The 20,282-nt window shown below is 35.0% G+C and overlaps 1 long non-coding RNA gene across 1 annotated transcript in view; it reads left to right on the forward strand.

Annotated features, from left to right (window-relative positions):
* Positions 1-17,958, forward strand: part of LOC129049800 (uncharacterized) — an 88,583-nt gene extending 70,625 nt beyond the window's left edge. The window contains exons 3-5 of the long non-coding RNA XR_008513137.2: positions 10,375-10,469; positions 13,515-13,642; positions 17,433-17,958. This is a non-coding gene — a long non-coding RNA (uncharacterized LOC129049800). The remainder of the gene's footprint in view (positions 1-10,374; positions 10,470-13,514; positions 13,643-17,432) is intronic.
* The last annotated feature ends 2,324 nt before the right edge of the window (positions 17,959-20,282 follow it).

Consider the following 20,282-nt stretch of genomic DNA (forward strand, 5'->3'; position numbering starts at 1 on the left):
TCTAATCCTGTCATTAGCAGAAACATGAATGCTGTAAACTATTACATTAAGTGAAATAAGTCAAACACAGAAAGACAAATATTGCATTTTCTCACTCATATTTGAGCTAAAAGAAAAGTGGATCTCATGAATGTAGAGAGTAAGTATGTGGCTACCAGAGAGCAAGAAAGAGAGGTGGAAATGAAGAGAGGTTGATTAATGGGTACAAATATAGTTTGATAGAAAAAATAAGGCAATGTTTGATAAATCAGTGGGGTGACTATAGTTTACAATAATCTATTGTGCACTTCAAAATAGCTAGAAGAGAAGAATTAAGATGGCTCTTACATCAAGAAGAAAACAAATAATTATGGTAATTGACTTCCTAAGTACACTAATTTAATCTTTACAAATTATATGAATGTATTAAATTATCACATGTACCCCCAAACTATGTATATTTAATATGTATCAATAAAATTAATACAAAAAAGAAAAATCTAAGTGCAGTAGCATAAAAATAATATAAAATACTGTTGTGATGTTCATACTTCAAATATCCTTATTTCAGGAATACAGTGTTAAATCTCCATTATGTCTGGATACCTAGTACTTGACATTATTTATCATGGTACCACAATTCATCACTAGGTTTATTGGAAACTGTGACAAAACTAAATTTTTTCTCCTTCATGTTGGCTGCTAGAAAACATCAAAGGTATTGGCTTAATAAAACACTTATTTATTTTTCAAATATTCAATTATAAATCTGAATACATACACAAGAACAATGTTTCTGAAGGGACATGCAACTGTGACTAATTTACTTCTTCAAAGATCCCCTGAGAGCTGAGCAATAGACTAAAACCTTGTGCACTACCTCTGAATGCTATGATTATATTGAAATTTCCTGAAAGAACAAATACATAGAAAGAAAAAAGTTCCCAAAGACATAGAGTGTGTGACTATCTTAACTCTGAAGACTAGCTTTGAATTCTGTCAATCCTTCCAAAATTAGGGAAATACAGAATCCTGATGTTAAACTGAGATAATTTATAGGAATATATAAAGCAAATTACAGTACTTCAAAACAAAACTCCAAACCTGTTGATGTTGTTTGCCCAACAAGTTCCTACTGGAAGGATGTAGCAAAAATATATTCATTACGGAATGTAGTTTCTGTTTAAATAAGCAAAGTTAAAAGGAACTAAGCAATTGGCCAGCTTCAAAACTTACAGCTTCTATTGAGTCTTAGTGTGGCAAAAATCCAAAGGAAGGAGACAAGGGCACGGCACTTATCCAAGAACCATTTGCTGTGGAAAGCCGGCTTGTTGTAAGTTTATCTTCTAAACTTAATAAGCTCATTACAAATACTGCTTCTTCCCATCATTTTTTTCTGGTATATTAGATATTTTTTAGAAAGATAGTATATCAACTATATTAAAAACAATTTTAGAGGATAAAAATGAATCATCTGTAATATTTTTAATAAAATTATTATTTTTAAAATTGTATATTCAGAGGGTACAGGCACATGTTTGTTATATGGGTATATCACATCATGGTGGGTAGGCCTCTAGTGTAACCCACATCCAAATAGTGAACTTTGTACCTGGCAGGTAATTTTTCAACTCTTAATCCCCTCTTACCATTTTCCTTTTTGCAGTTCCCGATGTATATTATTTCCATATTTCTGTCCATAGGTATCCTTTGTTTAGCTCTAATACGTAAGTGAGAACATGTAGTATTTGATTTTCTGTTTGGGAGTTATTTCACCCAGAATGGTGGCCTCCTGCTGCATTTATTTCACTGCAGAGGACATGATTTTATTCTTTTTTATGACTGCATAATATTTCATGGTATATATGTACCACATTTTTTAATCCAATCAACCATTAATGGACACTTAGATTGGTTTCATGACATTGCTATTGTGAACAGTGCTGTGATAAACATAAGAGTACATTTATCTTTTTTAATATAATTATTTATTTTTTTGGGTAGATATCCAGTAATGGGATTGCTGGGTTGAGCAGTAGTTCTATTTTTAGTTATTTGAAAAATCTCTGTACTATTTTCCATAGAGGTTGTAATTTGCAATCCCACCAATAGTGTAAAAATGTTCTATTCTAAGTCCATGCCAACATCTGTTATTTCTGACTTTTCAATGATAGCCATTCTAAGTAGTGTTAGAATATATCTCATTGTGGTTTTAATTTGCATCTCTCTGTTGATTATCTATGTTGAGCATTTTTTTCATGCGTCTGTTGCCCACGGTATGTCTTCTTTTGAAAAATATCTGTTCGTGTCCTTTGCCTAGTTTTTAATGGAGTTGTTTGTTTTCTTTATGTTGAGTTGTTTGAGTTCCTCATAGACTCTTAATACTAGACTTTTCTAGAGGCATAATTTGCAAATATTTTCTCCCATTCTGTAGGTGGTTTGTTTATACTATTGATTATTTCTGTTGCTCTCCAGAAGCTTTTTAGTTTAAAGTTCATTTTTTTGTTTTGTTGCATTTACTTTTGGGGTCTTTGTCATAAATTATTTGCCTAGGCCAATCCAGAAGAGTCTTTCCTAGGTTTTCTTCTAGGACTTTTATAGTTTCAGGGCTTATGATTAAGTCTTTATCCATCCTGAGTTAATTTTTGATGAGGAAATGCCTTTGTGTATGATGAGAGATGAGGGGGTCCAATTTCATTCTTCTGCATATGGCTAGCTAATTTTCCCAGCACCATTTACTGAATAAGGTGTCCTCTTTCCATTGTCTATTTTTGTTGATTTTTGTCAAAGATTAGTTGGTTTAGGGTATGTAGCTTTATTTCTGGGTCCTTTGTTCTGTTCCATTGATCTGTATGTCTAGTTTTGTTATCAGTACGATGCTGTTTTATTTACTATAGCCTTGTATTGTAATTTGAGGTCAGGTAATTAGATGCCTCTGGATTTGTTCTAATTGCTTAGGATTGTTTTGGCTATGAGCTATAGTATTGTCTTTTCTATTTCTATGAAAAATTACATCGGTAATTTTATAGAAATTGCATTGAATCTGTAGATCTCCTTGTGCTTTATTGTCACTTCAACAATATTGATTCTTGCAATCTGTGAGCATGGTGTGTTTTTGTATTTGTTCGTGTCATCTACAATTTCTTTTATAAGTGTTTTGTAGTTGTCTTTGTAGAGATCTTTCACTTCCTTGGTTAAATGTATGTCTAGGTATTTTATATTTTTAGTGGCTGTTATAAATGGGATTGAGTTCTTAATTTGATTCTCAACTTAAATGTAACTGGTGTTTAGAAATGCTTCTGATTTTTGTATCCTGAAATTTTACTGAAATCATTTATTAAGTCTAGGAGTCTTTGCAGGAGTCTTTAGTGTTTTCTAGGTAGACAGTTATGTCATCAGCAAACAAAGGTAAATTGACTGCCTCTTTTGCAATTTGGATGCCTTTTATGTAACAAAATTATTTTTATTCTTTTTCATATTTCCTCATTCTATAAATGTGAAAATATATTTTATGTAGTCAAAATATTAATAAAAATAAGATTTCATGCACTAAAATATTGTATTCTTACTGATTTTCATGTTGTTTTATAATCACATTTGTTGCTTCATATTAGTTCATCACATATTGTAAAATGCAGCGATAAAAACAATTATGAAAGACAGATATTTCCTCACTTTTAGATAGTTAAAATGGTATCATTTGTTTTACTAGTTCTGGCGCTGGCATAGTAAATAATATGGTCTGAATATTTGTACCCGCCCCCCGAGATTTGATGAGAACCCAATCACTAATGTAATGGTGCTAGGAGGCAGAACCTTTGGGAGGTATTTAGTTCATGAAGTCAGAGCTCTCATAGATGAAATTAGTGCCCTTGTAAAAGATATCCCAGGATGAATCATCTATTTATGAGATGGGCCCTTACTAGGTACTGAATCTGCCAGTACTCTGATTTTGGGCTTTCCAAACCCTAGAACTGTGAAAAATAAGAGTTGCTTATAAGATACCCAGTCCATGACATTTTGTTACAACTGCCTAAACAGACTATAACCAAAAAAAAATCAGCATTGAAAAGGGAGGTGGTGCTGTAACAAATATCTAAAATGTGAAAAGTCTTTGGAACTGGATAATGGGTAGAGACTGGATGAGTTTTGAAGTGCAGTCTAGAAAAAGTTTATGTTGCTATGAACAGACTGTTAAGGGTGATACTAGTGAGGGCTCAGATAGAAAGCCTCAATTTTCAGAGAATACCTAAGTAATCCCGAACAGAATGCTATTATAAACATGAAGGATAAAGGCCATTATGATGGAGTTTCAGACAAAAATGAGAAATGTGTTATTGGAAACGCAAATAAGAAAAGGAAATTCTTATAATGTGGCAGGGAACTTAGCTATATTCTGTTTGTGTCCTAGTGTTCTGTGGAAGGTAGAACTTGTGAGTAATGAAATTAGATATTTAGCTGAGGCTATTTCTTAGTAAAATCTTGAAAGCTCAGCTTGACTTGAGTGCTTAAAGTAAAATGCTAAAAGAGTATAATGCTTAAATGTTACATTTTGAATCCAAAGGGAAGCAGAGCTTAGCATTTTTGAAAACTCTCAATTTATCCATATAAGAAAAATAGGAGAAATCTTTTTCAAAAGACAACAAGGATATGTCCAAGCTACTATTTAACAGGGTGATTTCTGTGAATTTTCCATGTCAACAGAAGCCAGGTGCTATTCATAAATGCAATAGAAGAATGAGCCCAAAGGCATTTTGGAGATTATTAGAGCTGACATTTGCATCACAGGCCCAGAGTACAAGGGCCTAGGGGATAGAATAATTTCCATGCTTTGCTCCTGACATTCCAGGGCAGCACTCCTCACTCACACCAAGTGTGGCTCCAGTGGGCTCAGATGTGGAGAGGGCTATGGTGGCTGCCCTTTCAGAGGGCACAGCTGATAAACCTCTGCAGCACACATGCACAGAGTATACTAGCAGTGGGACCATGGCTATCTACATCTATATTTTGAAAGATGGAGGCTGCCAGAGACTTGGGTGCACTACCTAGGCAGAGGCACCTCAATGTAGGGACAGAGTCCCAACTAATGGAGTGCCTAGTGTTGTGAAGATCCTATTTTTCTTTCACAGCACCAAACACGTATTTTAAAAAATTATCTACTGCCTTGAGGCAGCAGTAAGAAAAAGTGCTTATTGTTCAACAGTGTGATGTAAAGCAGTGATAAGAGCTGCCTACATCCTCTCCTGGTACAGTCAGCACCTGTTGAAGTCCTATTGATTTTAATTCAAACCTACCCAAGGTGATGGCATAGTGCCCCCTCATGACTTCTCTGTCCCTCTGTCAATAATTTGAAATGTCAACCATTTGGAAGGATAAGAGTCTGCAACTTCCATTATGATCCCTCAGGAAAAACTATACCTAATACAGTATGTGTGTGTGTGTGTATGTATGTATGTGTGTGCTTACACGGCTGCATAAAACCTACATAAGTATTCTTATGTACATAACACAAACTTTCAGCTCGTATTCTTATTTGCAGTTCACTGTATCAAGAAAAAGTTACAGAGGATGGAGCTATGACTACAAGTGACTAGAATTCACTGTGGACCACTCTCAAAGGAAAGCCATTAAAATGGACTTTTTAAAGTTAGGTTGCCTTTATTATTTAGAAGACTTAGTCCTCAGTAACTAACAACCATTAGGCAAAGTCCCAAGAAAGAAATGCAAGAGGGAAGGCCAGAGAAATGCATATTTTTTTTATTAGTTTAGTGAGCTTTGTGTACAAAATTAAGTTTAGTTCTCTACTGGACTAAATTAGACTATTTAGTAATATGAGAGGTCTACTTATTTGGTTATAGGTAGATCTACATCCTGAATTAAAGGCAGTCTTGGTGTTTTGCCTTTAGGCCATCACTCCAGTCTTGGCTCTTAAGCTCTAATTTTCCTGTTCATATTGAAGAAATGATGGTTCCCCTGTAGTATTATAACTGACATAATTATTAAAGCATGAACCATAAGAGATATTCTGAGAGTTTTTTCTCTTAAAGAAATGAAAATGTGAAATTACGGTAGTTATATTATTCCATTAATATCAGTGTTAGAAAAGCATTGAACAGGCTAGTGGGAACGTAGATTTAAAAGAGAAAATCATTTCTTAACATTAAAAAGAAGATGCCAGGTCTTAATAATACATCAAAAATCAATAATTGAAATGATCTATTCCAAAACATGTTGTCCTCAAAACACTAGTCTTTTATTTAAGAAGGTGATCTGCTTATTTCAAAAAGTGTGATGCTGCTCCATCTTTCTGCACTTCCCTAAGAAGTCACAATAATTTGATGCTTACGTTACTGTTCAAAACATTTTTTCAGTTTTTATGGAAAGCTTTGATGCTCCAAATAAATCTCATTATACAGTAGGTCAAAGAGGACAATGCCTTTCACCAAAGAAGCATAACACACCAATTAGCATTTCATCTATTGGAAGTTATATATATAGTTTTCCTTCAATAACTCCTATCAGTACCTACAATGTGCCCAGAATATGTGATAGGACTATGTAGGTGTGTTTTCAGTGACAGGAAAATAGACCTGGGATAGGTAAAATGTGCTGAGAACAAAGGGTGTTAAAGTTCTATCATTATCATAAAATGCTTTGTATTATTAATAATACTAATACTAATGCCTATTATTAAATAGCTATTTTATTCTATGATTTCTTCCTCTTGAAAATATGTCATAAACTAAGACAAAATGTTAAGTGAATTAAAGAGAGAACTATTCTGTTTCTTCCATAAATGAAGCTGGAAATCTAAGCTTAAAAGACTAGATTCCAGCTTAGAAGAGGGCACCAACAGCTATGCATCACTTGAGGTTGTTTAAACAGAGTGCCAGCCAGAAGCATTCTGCAATGCATCAGCAACTTGCCCTCTATGAGAGGGTTCTGACGTTTGTGGGAGCTGTATGCGCATCTACAAAGCTGAAGTTCACTCCCCAAGCACTTGGAGTCTGCTTAAGTATCGCATTATTTTTGACTGAGTTCTGATGAAAGTTTCCTTTCTGTGATTTTATGATCTGCATCAAAGTTGAAGTCATGATTGCGAGTCTTATTTTAGATCTACTGTCACCTGGAGAACATAATTCCCTTGGGATACTAGAAGAATTTTAAAAATTTACTAATGCTCATGTTTCTCCCATTTTGCCTAAAAAGTTCTACAGTGCTTTACCTTATATGATAATCTGATACTCAAAGGAATATCATGGCACACAAACTTCAAATTTGTTGCTTAGATAAATTATACTCCTTTATTCCAACTGAACTCACCTACTAGATTTGTGCAAATTGATTTGTTTTGTAATAAATATCTCAAAAAAAATTAGCAGAATTTCCTTTCGCTCTTTAAAAAAAGGGGCCGGGCGTGGTGGCTCAAGCCTGTAATCCCAGCACTTTGGGAGGCCAAGGCGGGCGGATCACGAGATAAGGAGATTAAGACTATCCTAGCTAACATGGTGAAACCCCGTCTGTACTAAAACTACAAAAAAATTAGCTGGGCATGGTGGCACACACCTGTAGTCCCAGCTATAGCACAGGCTGAGGCAGGAGAATCGCTTGAACCCAGGAGGTGGAGGGTCCAGTGAGCTGAGATCATGCCACTGCACTCCAGCCGGGGCAACACAGCGAGATTCAGTCTCAAAAAAAAAAAAAAAAGGCAGAAGTCTTGGACATATTTCTTTGTGCATCCTTTAGAGCAGTAGTGCATTATCTATCTATTGCTTCAAAACAGATTACCCTAATACTTCGTGGATTATAACGCTAAACATTTATTATCTAACATTTTCTGTGAGTCATTAATTTCATCATCGATTAGTCAGGTGATTCTGGTTCAGATTCTTTCATAATGTTGCTATCAAGCTGTTGGCCTGAGTTGCCATCAACTAAAGGCTTGATTGGGACTGAAAGGTTCACTCAAGATTGTCCCCTTATGTGGCTATTGGCACAGGGTTTCATTTCCTTGCTGGCTGCTGGCAGAAGAACTCAATTCTTTGCCATGAGGACCTTTCTTTAGGGCTGCTTGAGGGCTCGCAGGACATGACAACAGATTTTCCCAAGAGCAAGCAGTCTAAGAGAAAGAACAGGATAAGGCAGTTTCTTTTATGATCTAGTCTCAGAAATCACACATAATCACCTCCACCATATTTCATTCATTAGAAGCAAATTAGTAAGTATAGTACTTGTTTAAGATAAGGGAAATCAGGCTCCACCTTTTGAAGGGTGGAGGATTATTAAATAATTTGTCGATCTATTTTAAAATGACTACATGGTAAGAAGGGCTGGCTCTTTCTTAGAACTGGTTTGTATAATCTTCTTGAACCTGAAGGAGCACCTTTCTTCTCTACCTTAGTATTTAGAGTAGGAGATTTACACACTATGACAGAAACTTTAAATGCATAAGAGTTATAACTGTGTGTATTTAATAGAAGCAGTATGCAAGATTCCATGCAGAAATAAAGGTTGAGTACATAACAGTTTTCTGTGCACTGTTTCCAATACCAATAAGATATAGTTCAAAATCACTTACCTTAGTGTCACAGACAGAGATTTAAATATATGCAGCATTATTCCCAGTTGGAAGACGTTAGGCAAGTTATATAATCAGTTTTCATGTCAGTTACTTCATTTACTTAAATGGATTCTTACAATAACTCTGTGAAGTGTGGAATATTATCCTCATTTTATGAGAAGACAAAAATTGAAGCTCATTGCAACTAGAAAGTGGCAGAGTCAATGTTACAATCCAAGTTTAGTTGATGCCAAAACATCTTTGCTTTCTCCTGTGATTTCTGGAAAAGAGAAAACACTTAAAATTGGTCAGTGATGTAGCATATATGAAAGTGGAGAGTATTATTATTAATAAAGTTAGTATCTACACATAAAACAAAGTTTCATAAATAAAAATTATTTTTACTGAAGAACAATTAGTATGTGGTTACTTAAATCAACAGAATTTTAACTATCAGCAGACTTTCAAGATTTTTTTTTTATTTTTTTGAGACAGAGTCTCGCTGTGTTCCCTAAGCTGGAGTGCAGCGATGTGATCTTGGCTCACTGCAACCTCCACCTCCTGATTCAAATGTTTCTCCTGTCTCAGCCTCCCGAGTAGCTGGGATTACAGGCTTCATGACGCCTGGCTAATTTTTGTATTTTGACTAAAGGTGGGGTTTCGTCATGTTGGCCAGGCTGGTCTTAAACTACTGACCTCAGGTGATCCGCCCGCCTCAGCCTCCCAAAGTGCTGGGATTACAGGCGTGAGCCACTGCGCCTGGCCTAAAGATTGTCTTTAACTTAAAACTTTGAGTTAGGGTATGCAACCAAGTAATACACTGCATTAAAATTATTCAGCCCTACTTATTGCCTTCCTCTGTAATTTCATATTAAATGTTGAAGCAGTATGAAACATGATGATTCACAGCTTAGTTCTAGTGACACAGTGCAATCAAATGTCAGCTCCAGGATGCCCTCGTTTAGTTTATACCTGCCTTATTTATTCAAAACCCAGTTTATGTGGTATCTTGATTATACTGTAAATAGAGAAAGGGATACAGGAAATGTCAGTTACATATTACAGACACCCTATCCCTTTCATTGTATGCTGTATACCACTTTGAACCTAGTATTGAACACTAGCTTAATAACTCTGAATTGAACCAATCAAATTCAAAACATATTCTTGAAACTCAGATGAATTTCTGATAATTCAAAATCATTGATCCTGCTTTGAACAATGTAGGTTTTTCAGGATATTTGAATTTATTGAATATTTAAGTAGCTAAATTTTCTTAAATTCTTATGCATCCTTATTGGAAGTCTCAATTACAGAATCAAATACTATCATTGAAAGGAGCATCAACTCAAGAAAGCACAGAGATCAATGCCATGTCTAAGGATGCTGGTCTATTTCCTTTAGGCTGCAGTTAGCTTACACTGGGCTTGAACAGGTTACTGAACTAATGAGTGTTTAATCTTATTGTGATTTATTACATGACAACTTATTGAGGCTGAAAAAGTGATCAATTTCAAAAGCTCTCCCTTAATATGTGGGAAGTAGTTTGCACACTGGGCAAGTATAAATCACAAAGTAATAAAAGTCATGTAAGATTGTAACCAGTATAAATTGCTATATAAATATTAAATAAATTACACAATATTTTTAAGCTCTGAAACATCAAATCACTTTGCAAAGAACTAAATGTCAAATGACATGGTGTGTGTTTATGCATACTTCTTCTACGGGCCATTATTACAACTTTAGTAACATTGCTTTAAAATTTTCATATACAGAGCATATTCACTTTTGTTATTTACTTTGCTTGGCTTCATTTTCTTTGTTTCAAATAGCAACCTTAATTTTCCACGGAAAATTTTGAAATTTGGGGCTTGAGGCTGCTGTGGTGACTGGTCACTTGCTCTGTTTGGAGAAATTGCTAAAGAAGGTAAGGAATGGCAAGTACGTTACCAGAGGGTAAGAGTCCTGAAAAAAATAATGATACCCATTACAGTTACACCAACATTTGTGTGTAGGAATTTCGTTGATGTTCGAAGGCAAACTTAGAGAGTAAAACTACGTAAATTGACAATATATATCTTAAAGGGTAAATATGGAAGGAAACATGTCAAGAGGGAGACTGTCTGGGTAAGTAAGAGATTTTCAGCTGATATCAATACAATGATTATGCCAATATATAGTGAATTCTTATAATTTTATGTTGCCTTGGTATCCATTTTGAATATGTTTACATTTTTTATACCAGAAGTAAAGCTTAGTCACTCTTGAAACAGTTTCTAGTCCTACACCAACTCTCAGTTCCCCAGTGTGATCAATCCAGATATCTGCCTTAAACAACTTCCCAGTGGTGACCACTTCCCCGTGTGACAGCTAGATACAGCCTACTTGACTGGCCCTGCTAATCTCCACATGCCATATGGATTGTGCAGATCAACTGTGACCATTTTCCGGTCACAATGTTACCTCTGGGACTTTGTGTCTGCTTGCTTTAAACCTACCAAGTAAAACTTCCCATAGGAAATCTGATTAAATAATGTCCTAGATCCCAATAAAGACATTGATCCATGGTCTCTTTCTCTCTGTCTCTCCACCTGCTCTTTAACCTTCATGTGTGTGGCCTCCAGACATGTCTATACCCCTCAAGATCTGTAAATAATAAGCTATTTTCATGTCATGTCTCTCCTAATCATTGAAAGGCTGCTCTCCATCTTAAATATCCTAATTTAAAACACAGTGGTAATTATTACTATTATCATCATTATCACTGGTATTTCATGTTCCTACTATGTTGTTGCAGGTCTTTAACATAAGTATTTTCATTTTTAAACCTTACCCTCAATGAGATAGCTTTTTACTCTCATTTTTATAGATGAGTAATCTGTCAGGGCAGTTGAGGGAGATCACGCAGCAGGTGACTAATGATGGTTTTACATAAACCCAGTATAGTCCTGTTCTAAAGACAATGCTGCAGATGTACTATCCCCTCTCCTGACTGCATCTGTGCCATGCCGTTTGAAACAGCTTGACTTTCTTATCATTTCAAGTGTCTTAGACCTCAAATATCTTCTTCTACTTTGCCCCCAGAGCACACAAATTTACCTCACATGCAAAGTCACTGATTGGCCTAGGGTGACTACTGTTGACTTAGCACACACTGGGATTTCTTTTTAATTTTATTTTCTTGCACCACATTGACAGAGCAAACAATTTGCTTCTTCTTTCAAGGCTGGAATGGAGTACAGTGTTTATTTGTTTCCACTATATCTGACTAAAACACAGGGATAGAACTGGGTATGTGCTGGTGTTGAGAATGAAAAGGCATCAGAGAAGGGACTCCAGATGACAAAGGTATTTCAGAGCATGGCGTGTTACCAGAAACACGATGTTCTTTAGGTAAGGGAAAAGGATAAGGACATGAACGTAAAATAAAAACTATGAGGAAAATGTCTCCTAATTTTCAAAATTCGACAAAAGCAAATCATCAAGGAAGTTCATGGGGGCACTCTGAAGGACTGGCTGGGATTAGTACTAAAATTACAGAACGCAATTCCAGCATTTAACAGGAGTAGTAAAACAAGACATATCTGATCTGGAAACTAAGTCAAGGATTGCCTCGGTCCACAGAGAAAATTCTATTTGTAAGACATAATTGAAGAGGCCACTTCCTAAAATCAGAGTATAGAGTCAGAGAAATTGACTTGATTCCCAGCTGTCAATATAGCTATCTTTGGCTGACTTGTTATACAGCTGAGCAAGAGGAAGTTCCTCTTCCACAGGTAGAAACTATACAAAACTAAGTGATTTAGCTTTATGAAATATGCATCAGAGAAAGGCAGTTATGACATTAAGCATTTTGATGACAAACTCAATTTCTATTTTGACATTCAATAATCTGCAGATGCAAGCTTTTTGACAATAACAAGAAATCTACTAACATTATTTATAGTTGTATTCCTAAATGGTAAATGTTTGGATGTTTGCATGTTAAGTAAAAGTCAAAATAAAATAATTATTTCTACTACAAATGTTTTCAGAGTAGTTTTTGATTTTAAACCTGAATGCATTTTTTGCTGTTTTAGTTGTATCTTTGTTGACTGCATGTATCCTCATACCTAAGCAATTAATGTGAATTCATAAAAGTTGGTGTGTAATAATGTTAATAAAATGACAATAGCTATCATTTAAGGGCTTGATGAGACTGACTGTGATAAGTGCCTAAACACAGAATTACCATACTTAAGCCTTACAACAGCCTGTCTTGAAGGTTACCTTTATTAATTCCTGGAGAGGCTCAGGAAATTTGTCCATAGTTTCAGCTAACAAAAAGGTATATTAGACTCACACCTAGATTGAAAGCCTTATTCTTATTATAAAATCTAGATACATGCTATGCCAATATAAGGTTCTTAATCACCTTCAATTTCATTATGCAATTGTATAGAAAACAGTCAACTTTTCACTGGAGTGAGAGGGAGGACAATTATTAGCATCAAGCTGTCTTGTCCTTTTACCTACTCACAAAGACAATATAAAATTTAGTTAAAATATTACAATCAACTTGAGTAAAAAAGGCATCATCCATGGTTTTCTAATTCAGTATTTTCTTTATTTTGCTATTTTGAATCAAAATGTCTTTTTTATAAAAACTCAATATTTTTGCTTTTTTTTTTTACTTTTTAAAAGCATATTAGAAACATTTGAAGTTTTGAAAGGTTACCACAAGATAGCTGAAAAATTTACTTTATCTGGAAAGGAAAATCTTGGAACATTAGTGTAAAATGATTAAAGTAACTAAGCAGGAAAAACAAGATAATCCTACCAAATGAGTTAAATTTCACATGGTAATTGATTTTGCTGTTTCAAAATGTTTGTAAATGTTATAATATTGAGCTGGGCTTGATCTACGTTGCTCCATTACATGTTTAATTTAATAACAATAAACTTTATTCTATGCTTTCTTCCTATTTTCCAGTACCCAATTTCTCAAAATTTTATGAAGGCCGGAAAATGTTTATTTACCACAGCACATATAAGACAGCTGGGATCCAACAAGTCTACAAGCTATCCAACTGAAGAGGTAGCCTCAGGTTAAGTTCTTTGGTATGAATTCTTCTGAGATTTTTAGAGGACCTTCTTGCTTTGTTCCTTGAGCCCCAATTTAAGACTATTGCTGGAATTAGAAACTAACAACAACAACAAAAATGTTCACTGTCACTTTGTCATGAGTGGCACAAGGTCAGACATAACCAGATCCATGCACATTTGTGTATTTTCACAGTCAGAATTTTACTATTTCAGTAATAGAAACCATGAGCCACATGGAGTTTTTTCCCAAGGAGGCAATTCTTCTTGGTACTACCCATCACTCAGCACTAAGATCCATGGGAACATAAGCTCAAGCCACTTCACAAGTCAGTCAATATTGCAAACCACACGTAATAGTATATTTAATCAATATATAAATGTTAGAGATTAAAATTTTAAACCAAACAGTATCATTTGACATCAAGAGAAAAAGATGATTAAAAAGGTGTTAATGAACCAGTCCAAGGAGAGTGACATGGACAAGGAGAGTGTCCTCATCCGATCCAGACGGTCATCAACGTCTTGAAAAGAAGAATCCTTGATTTAGGAAGGGTCTTCGGCAGCAGATATGAGATGCTGCTGATCATGAATGATGAAAAGACAGGGGCTATCAAGAAGGCCACGTCTAGCTGCTGAATTTCTGCTCATTTTATGGACCTTGAGTCCTCTGGTGAGAACTGATAGTAAAGGGTTACACCCTTATCTGATTTGGTATTATCTCTACTGACTAGGCAAACATCTGGACCCTATTGGCTTGATGCCTTTTGAAATGTAAGATGGAGTATTTTTCTAAGACAGACTCACTATGTCAAGGGAACTCACTTATTACATTCTGCATATCACATAATAATATATTTTCAAGAGGAAAGATGCCTTAAAAACAATCTACTTTCATCATTTGGTTTTAAAAATTGAGGAAACTGGGAAATGACATAATTTTTGACTTACTTGAAACTAATTTAGCTATACTACAGCCTAAATAAATGTGTTCCCTGAAAATTTGTATGTTAAATCTCATCTCTCAAGTTGATGCTGTTAGTTGGTGAGGGTCTTTGGGGGTTGTTGGACCATGAGGATGGAGCCTTCATGAATAGAATTAGTGCCTTTATAAAAGAGACTGCAGGGAGATTCCTCTGCCATTCTGCCAACTTCAGCAAGAAGTTGGCCGTTTGCAACCCAGGCAAGAGCTGTCACTAGAACTCAGCTAGGCTGGCACACTGATCTGAGACTTCTAGCCTCCAGAATTATGAAATAAATTTCTACTTAAAAAAATACTATACCCAGTCTTTAGCATTTTGTTATAGCAGCCCAAATAAACTAAGATGGAAAATTGATACCAAGAAGTGGAGAGCTGATATAACAAATGCATTAAAATGTGGAAGTGGTTTCAGAACTAGTAATGGGTAGAGGCTGGAAGACTTTTGAAGTGCAGGTTAGAAAAAGTCTACATTACCATGAACAAATTGTTTAGGGAAATTTGGAAAAGGCTTAGAAGGAGAGGAGAAGCGATTTAGGGAGTCTCGATTGACTTGGAGAATACCTAAGATATTTTGAACACAATATTGTTAGAAATATAGATGGTAAAGGCCATTCTGATGAGGTTTCAGACAGAAATAAGAAACATGTTATTGGATTTTAGAGAAGAGGCAATTCTTGCTATAAAGTGACAAAGAACTTGGTTGAATTATGTCTGTGTCTTAGGGTTTTGTGAAAGGGTAGAAATGGTGTATAGTGAAACTGGATATTTGACAGAGGAAATTTCTAAGCAAAATATTTATGAATGGCCTTGCCCCTCTTGACTGCTTATGTTAAAATCAGAGAATAAAGAAATGATTTAAAGACAGAATTGTTCATCAAAAGGGAAACAGAAATTAAAAATTAGGAAAATTCTCCGTCTATCCATGTTGCAAAAATAAGAAAGCCTGTGTGAAAGAGAGTATGAGTGTGGTAAAGAGAATAAAGTTCAGCCATCTCAACTGAAGCTAGAAGCTATTCATCAAGACAATGTGGAAATTAGTCAGCCATGTAAACAAAAACGAGGACCTATTTTCTAAGACAATGGAAGAAAACGCAAATCATCAGTGCTGCCCCTCCTGTCAAAGGTCCAGCTTCAAGAGTTATATTCCTATGATCTTAAATGGGTAAAGCCACTGGCAGGCAATTCTGAGCAAGGAGATCTTTAGGCACATGACTTAACCCATGAAAGCTGCAGTTTGAGTTGTGTCCAGCAAAACTGTGGTCATTGGCTCCAGCAGGTCTAAAGGACAGAGGGCCATATTAAAAAAGAAATATATATATATATATATATATATATATATATATATATATTCTTGAGCCTTAAGGATTTAGATTTGCTAGAGACATTTCAATCTTCTTTTCTTTCAAATTTCTTTCTTTTTGAATGGGAGTATCTATCCTATGCCAGAACCACAATTGTATTTTAGAGGCACATTATATGTTTAATTTCATAAGTTCACAGATGGAGAACAATTTGCCTCAGAATGAATTGTACCCTAAGTCTCACCCCTATCTGACATAGGTAATATTTAGATGAGACTTTGGGCTTTAAACTTTTTAGTTACTGCTGGAACAAGTTAATACTTTGGAGACAATAGACTGAAATGAATGAAAAGAGTATTGCATCTGAGAAGATTATGAATTTTGGGATCAGGGACAATAATATGTTCTGAATGTTTATGTCCTCCCTAAAATTAATATGTTGAAACCTAAATCACCAAGTGATGGTATTAGAAGGTCAAGTCTTTGGGAAGTGAAAAGGTGATTAGGGCAGAGCCTTCATGAGTGGGATTAGTGCTTTTAAAAAAGAGGCTCCAGGGGGATCCCTCCTTACTCCTTCTGCCATGTGAGGTTTCAATGAGAAGACTGTCTATGAAACAGGAAACTGTCCCTCATCAAACACCCAATATGCTGGTACCTTGATTGTTAACTTCCCAGCCTCTGAAACTGAGAAATAAATTTCTGGGGTTTAAAAATTATCAGGGTATGCTAGTTATAGATGCTTGAATGTACTAAGTCAAGGTAGGATCCACATTTTCTGATGTCCAGGCAACAGTCAAATCCTATTTCCTTTCTTTCTGAACTTGATAATCAAAATTCAATGATACAAGTTTATTTTACAAATTGCCACATTTACATACTAAATTTTAAATAAGACTAATTTTATGAGAATCTCTTATCTTAAACAGAAGACACAAAAATCATAAACTGTTTAGGATTTTTGACCTACAAGTAGATTAATTATATTCATCCTTGAGAATTAAATAGAAATGAAAAGGAGATGTTGGAAAAATGTAAAATGGCATTAAAATCAGTTTTTTTTTTCAGCATAGTGTGAATATTAAACTTTGTGGAAATAGATAATTTTCATCATCATATTTTGTCTCACAAGTCCCCTGTAAAAAAGGAGAACATCTTTAAGGGCATCTGAAGTTCTTTTAGATTCTCCCCCGTACCCCTCAAAAATGATTTACATCTATATATTAGTTTCCTATTGCTGAGGTAACAAAATGTATTCTTTTATAGTTCTGGAGGCCAGAGGTCCAAATTCTTTCTCAGGGGCATTGGCTGGGGTAGTTCCTTCTGATGATTTTAAGGGAAAATTCATTTCTTGTCTTTCCCAGCTGATAGAAGGCACCCACATGTCTCAGTTTGGGGTCCTCTTCTCTGCACTACACTAACCTCTTGCTTTCCTCCCCTTCATCACAACTCCTAGTACCCTTCTGATCCCCTTGCCTCACTCTTATCAGGACCTTGCACTCATATTTGCTTTACTTTAATTATCTAGGTTAATCTCAGGATCTCAAGATTCTGAATTCAATCACATCCTCAAAATCTCTTTACCCACATAAGATAACATATTACAGGCGCCGAGGATTAGGATGTGTTGTTTTGGAAGGCGGCATTCTTCAGATTACCAGGATCTACCATGAACTTGATACTTAATCTTGTCTTAAAGGTAAGATTTTAAGTACTTTCAAACTACTTAAAACTACTTATTTTAGCTATCTTCATGGATTTCACAAGTATTGGTGTTTAAATCTTGTTCATTTTTCTGCTGTAACCTCAGTTGACCCTTCTAACTACATTAACTGTGAGTGAGTGAATGAGTGATAGGATTTGTTGCAACAGAAATCCTTTGATAAAAGGTCAGTATTAATCCTGTAAGCTAATGCATTATCTTAGTTGTTCATTAACAATCAAAATATGACCATGAACTGAGACATATGAACTTGCATGTAAAATTTTTCTCATTAGAAGATGATTGTTTCAGAAGCTTGTTGACTCCTCTACATTTTTCACATTCATACAAAAATTTGTGCTAAGTAAAACAGATAATACATGAGTAGATAAAAGTAATAATTAACCTTAATGAAAAACCTTAGGATAGGCATTACATTTCAAAACCAAATATTTTTAAATGCATATATTTCATATTTCATGTACTAATTTTATTCCTAGAGAAACATTAGTGCAGCCTAATTTTTTCCATGTTTTGTCTTTCATTTACTGTGTTCATGTAGATATGAGTCTAACACTCATAAAGAGGTATAGATACTTGCACTACTTTTCTACAGTTGTTTAGAATACAGAGATCTTATATGAAGAGAACATTTGTTCATTACATTTAAGAAGTTATGTCTTCTTAAACCAATATGAAAGAATATATATACATATATATATATCTATATATACATATATATATATCTATATATATATATGTTTTGTAGGAATTTGTTACAGGCTGCCTATATGCATAAACCCGTGTATAAGATATTGGGAGAAGGAAGAGTCTTTAAACATAAGTTGAGGCTTTGTCACACATATCTTTATGCCCCTGGAAATAAATGCTTCATAGCAACAAGCATATAAAATTAATATTAGATCATGAATTATGAGAAAGAAGGTGGCAGACGGATAAGGAGAAAGTGGAAAATGAGAGAATGAAGGAAAACTGGGATTAGATATTCTCTGTTCTAAGCTAGACCATTGCCATTATGTTAAATATTTTAAAGTTCATCTCCAGGAGCATGTTATCAATAGAGATCTCTCTGTATCTGGAGACCTGGTGGTAAGATTGATGAACAGTTGAGTGCTTTTCAATTAGCATGGTTCATAGTAGACTTTCCTTTACCTAGAATAAGATCCTTTTAGTTTGAATTATTCTAAAGACACTAAAAAACAAAGGAAAAATAGAATGCAGAGTGGTCAAGTTTGTTTTCATAAAAAAGTGCCATTGTCTTAAATCAGAGCAAGTAACATCAAAAGAGAGACAGTCGATACAGAAGATATAGTTGGGAATAGTTTTTCCAATTAAAGAGGGTCACAAAATTCTCTTGCCCAATGTCCAAAAATTCAGAAGAAGAGCAGGGAGAGGTATAGGAATGGCACGTGGTCTTGAAATCCTGACAGACTGACAGAACTAAATTCCAGGCTTTTCCTCCTCCAGGTTTCAAGATAATAGAGAATGCTGAAGCTTTATAGATCAAGCAATAGCACATGCTCATTTGTAAAAACTACTGCAATGACACTGTGTATGGTCCAATTTAACTCTGTCCTGGTCCATTCCCTTGCTGCATTTAGACATGAGCTGTGTAAAATGGATAACTGTAGTAATTCTTCACACAATATAAAAGGAAAGGTCTTCTCAAAAAACACTGTGGCACTTTGGGAGGCTGAGTCGGGTGGATAGCCTGAGATCAGGAGTCTGAGAACAGCCTGGCCAACACAGTGAAACCTTCCTCTACTAAAAATACAAAAAATTAGCCGGGCATGGTGGCAGGCACCTATAATCCCAGCTACCAGAGAGGCTGAGGCAGGAGAATCGCTTGATCCCGGGAGGTGGAGGTTGCAGTGAGCTGAGATTGCACCATTGCACTTCAGCCTCGGCAACAAGAGTGAAACGCCATCTCAAAACAAACAAACCAACCAACAAACAAAGACCATTATGGTAATACAGAAGGGTTTATTTGAAACCTGACTCTACTGCCTAAATGTAAATGGACCAAACAGTTTGGGTTTTCCAGTAAATTTCTAATTACCTATAAGATTTCATTCAACAATTGAAAAGATTAATTGTACAAAATCTATATGCAAGGCTCTAGAATCTGATGATAACAAGTTGAATACCACATTTTTCTTATACATGATAGGCTTATATTCTGGTTGAAAGTGGATAATTTTTAATAAATGTGATTTGCCAATTGTATAACTAAATTGGTTCAATTTTAAAACACTGCAAAACTGTTCTTATAAATAATTCACATGGAAGACATGGATTGTTAAACTATATGTCCCAGTTTTTGTTTAAAAGCTAATTTCTCCATGCCAATCTTAAAATAGAGATTATTTTTTGAGAAATAAAATTAGTGTGCATGTGTCAATTTCTTTATTTTTGAACATATAGTTTTTTGGATTTTTTGTTTTTAAACGAACGTGATTGACTTTTGAATACCCCCCATAACCCTTCTGGTACCATTTACACCTTCTTTAGTTCTAGATACGCAAATTATACAGAGTGAGTAAAAAAGAAGTCCAAATTATGCAGTGAACTTTGGAAAAGGTTCTATAATAATCCAAATTATAACGAATTGTCCAAAATAAATCTACACTTCCTTCTTTCTGTGTTGACTCAGCT

This window comes from Pongo abelii, chromosome 15 (assembly GCF_028885655.2).
Source record: "Pongo abelii isolate AG06213 chromosome 15, NHGRI_mPonAbe1-v2.0_pri, whole genome shotgun sequence".
NCBI classification, from domain to species: Eukaryota; Metazoa; Chordata; class Mammalia; order Primates; family Hominidae; genus Pongo; species Pongo abelii.